General features: G+C 49.5%; 1 long non-coding RNA gene across 1 annotated transcript; it reads left to right on the top strand.

The window, feature by feature from the left end:
* Positions 1 to 1,045: 1,045 nt before the first annotated feature.
* Positions 1,046 to 3,578, top strand: LOC102386819. Its single transcript, XR_325590.3, has 3 exons — positions 1,046 to 1,117; positions 1,368 to 1,434; positions 2,864 to 3,578. It is a non-coding gene; the product is annotated as an uncharacterized LOC102386819 (long non-coding RNA).
* Positions 3,579 to 3,797: the final 219 nt, after the last annotated feature.

Genomic DNA, 3,797 nt, shown 5'->3' with positions numbered 1-3,797 from the left:
CTGCAGCTGCGCGCTCTGACAGCTGCAGACACCGCCACGTATTACTGTGCCAGAGACACAGTGACACAGAGCAGAGCAGGGGCCATACAAAAAGGGGAAGCCTGTTCTTCTTAATGTAGCAAGATTACAACAGCCCAGACAAGGAAGTTTCCCCCTGAAAACCTCACACACATGGAGGGAAACTCTAATAGGATCATCCTTGGCCATCTCAGGGTTGTTATATTTGGACGGATAACATTGCAGACAGCAAAGGTGTGAGAGCTTCGCTGGGCATTTGACAAGACAGAGCTTACCAAGCAGTACAAGTCTCAAGAAGGCTTCATCACAGAGCTTTTGGGGCCTTGTCAGCATGGCTGGGGATGGCAGTGGGGCTCCTCCTCACTGCCTGGCCCTGCCTGCCCAAAGGGCCACCAGCACAATACTCCTGAATTCAAAACACACATCTTTCCTACAATTGCATTCACCAAAGCATTTCCAAAATGCTTGAGAGGAAGTACCCAGGTTCTCCTCTCCCACTCCAGTTTTTTCTGCACAGCGTGAGGTTTTGTGAAGTATTCGCTCTAATCTCTTGGCGTATATAAATCTCATTTGAGTATATTAGGTCTCAAAATACCAGATCATTCCTCATTTCTTTCTTTGACTGGTTACCCTGAGTCTTGCCTCTCATGTCTTGTTGTAAAAGAGTTTGTCTGGGTGGATGTAACCATTAAGCGATGGAGTACTGGTCTATCCTATTGAGTTTTTGACCTTTCTCAGAAAAGAAAAAAAAAAAAGAGTTTTTTACTTTGTATAAACTCACCGGGTGTTCTTTGTGCTACAGTTCATTTATTAGGTGTCTATGTATTTTTTATACATTGATTCTTAGGTCTCAGCATTGCTTGAGTTGGCTGTACTGACAGAAGCCTCTTTTCCAACAAACTCAAGCAGTGCAAACTCAAATGAGATTCTGCTTTTCTTATAAAATAGAAGTGTCCCAAAACAGGGTGACTTCCCCTTTAAGTGCTTTAAACTCTGTTGGTTTTGCTGTATTTTATTTTAGGTTTCTCCTTTACAATGCTGCTTCAGCCTGAACCAATTTCCCAAATGAAGGATTTAAGGCCACCTCTTGGAGTTACAGGTAGAAAATACCTTGTACAGCTGCTGCCATGAGAACAAAGCTGAGCCATGGGCCCATCGTCCCTGGGGCTGGGGGGGCAGAGATCTCAGGGCACTCAACACTGGGACACCGGGGCTGTGTGCTCCCAAACTGGGAGCTGCAGCATCAGGTGGGAGCCTGCAGACTTTAATCAACAATGGCTGGGGGCAAACTTCAATTACTCATTTAAGCACAAGTGAAATTAATTTACTTTCATTTACTTTATTGTAAGGGATAAAGGCAGCCTTAACCTCCAGGGAAGGAGACCCTTTCCCCTTGGGCACGATATCCTAGGGCTGGTGAGTATGCTGCCACTTCCTAGCATCATTCCCTGAACCTCTGATAGAAACCAGCATCAAATAGAGAGAGACCTGTGGGCCAAATGGGCCTCCGGCCTGATCCATGAATGTCCTACAGCCTGAATTCTCATTTGCTCCAAGACCCCCAACCCTCAGTCACCAAAGGCCCGTGCTATTGCTGCAACAGTAATCAGCTCTGCCTCCAAGCCTCTTCTCCCCAGGGAACAGGGCACATCTGCTCCCACTTGCAGATTAATATCTAAGCTGTAAAAGCAATACAAACCTGGTATTCTCCCCTTATAGCCTCAGAGACACTTGGGGAAGTATGATGCTTCCTGCCAGGATCTTGCATGTGAAGAGCAGACCGAACAGAGCTACTGAAAATAATCACACCGAAACATTTCTAATATCCTTTCCCAAGAGCCTCATCCCTGTGAAGTTTAGAAGAAAAAATCAGGTCCTCTCAGAAAATAAGCTGTGCTGGAGCCTCGCTTTTCAAACCAGCTCTGCACGATCAAACCAGAACCGAGAATCACTCCAGATTCTGACTATTTCAGGAGAATTTACTCCAAATCTCTGGTTCAGGCCACCGAGAATAGCAAACCATGGCATGCAATCTAGGAAAAGACAAGCTCCCCACCACAGAAGACAAATACCACAAGACAGAACGATTTGTCATTTTCCTAAGCTGTTACTCAGTTATTCGGTACTGGTTGGACCTACTGAAAATCTCCAGGGCCAACTCATGCAGTGAGTCAAGAAGGCTCTGCAAGTAAGGAGAGGCTGAAGGGTCAGATCTCCAGAAATGCAGTGACAGGAATAAAGGGTTTTACAAATCAGACCCATGAAGGCTTGGGGCTTGCCAGGCTTTGGCTTTCATCTCTCATTTAAGTGTTAGTGAAGGGAACAATCACCTAGGACCTTGTTCCCCCGCTCTGCAGCACTGTGAGCATCCCTGCAGAGAAGAGTTCATGTGGAAGTGGGGGATTCTTCTCTCTGTCTCTGGTTACATACAGCACCTCGCACCGGTCCCTTCCTCGGGGACTGAGCTTACATGAGGGGCTGGACTCATAGACGTTCCCTTCAGAGAGAACACATACAAATGCAATACCCCAGGGCCCAACATAAACCCTGCGAGTGCCCAGATACCCGAGAGGGGACAGAAGTGAGTGGGTGGTGAGACCCTTCTCCCCATCAGCAATCGCTGCCAGAGCAGCACCATGCTACCCTGGGGGAGCATCCTGTGCCTCCTCCATGGTAACTCTTCCCCCTACCCATGGCCAGGCAGAGGTGGGTGGTACCCGAGAGCACTGCTGGTTCTTACCCCGGTGCCCAGAGAAACCCAGGACAGGATAGGTTTCCAGTGGTTTCATCAGCTCTCATGCAGGGCCTGAGGGAACACGGTCCTTTGAATGTCCTTTCCCCACAGGTACCCATTTGCAGGTCCAGGTGGTGGAGTCCGGAGGGGGAGTTCAGGTGTCCAGAGGATCTCTCTGCCTCCCTCACCTGCCAAACCTCTGGGTTCAACTTCATTGCCTAGTAGATGGAGTGGTTCTGGCTCTCCCCAGCCACGGGGCTGCAGTGGGTGGCAGAGATACGCAAAGCTGCCAACAACCATGCCACCGACTACAGTGATATGGTGAAAGGGTGGTTCACCATCTCCAGGGATGACTCCAGCAGCCTGCTGTACCTGCAGACGAATGGCCTGAAGGCAGAAGACACAGCCCTGTATTACTGTACCAGACACACAACAATCAGAGATGTATTAGAGTCTCTATGAAAACCTCTCCAAACGCTCCCTCCCTCCTGGTGATGCCACAGAGCAGCAGTCATTGAGATAACGGATCAGTCCAGGCCCAGTACTCCTGGATTTCAAGTTCTCCAGGCCTTGCACCACCTGTTTGTGTCTTCATGGCCCCAATCCCAGGTCATCCTGGCCCCATCTGGAGCAGAAATAAAGCAGCCCAGGGTTTCCACTAGTCAATCCAGTATAACATGCCTGCACCCCCAGCTTGCCCAGAGGTATTCAATAGGATCCTCCAGCTTTGGGCTGCTCTCACGCAAATAGAAATATGCTGTGTTTGGATTGCCAGCAGTAAAGTAACTGTTGGTGAGCAAAACAGCTGTTCCAGCAATGGACTGTCCTAGTATGAGACCGCTGCTCTCCCCAGCGCTGCTCTGTACGTCCAACACACCTGAGCCCATCCCTGCAGCATCTCAGCATGTCACAAGTCTGGGGGAGGCCGGGGAGAAAACTGCCAAGTGGGAGAACAGGAAAGTGGGTCTGGGGGGAGTGATGGGTGAATGCCAAGAGGCACGGGCTGGGCTCCAGCACCGTAGTCCTGGGTGCCCCAAAAGGGGAG

Source organism: Alligator sinensis, unplaced genomic scaffold (genome assembly GCF_000455745.1).
Source record: "Alligator sinensis unplaced genomic scaffold, ASM45574v1 scaffold2250_1, whole genome shotgun sequence".
NCBI classification, from domain to species: domain Eukaryota; kingdom Metazoa; phylum Chordata; order Crocodylia; family Alligatoridae; genus Alligator; species Alligator sinensis.
The sequence above is the reverse complement of the archived record's forward strand: the minus strand, read 5'-3'. Positions and strand labels throughout refer to the sequence as shown.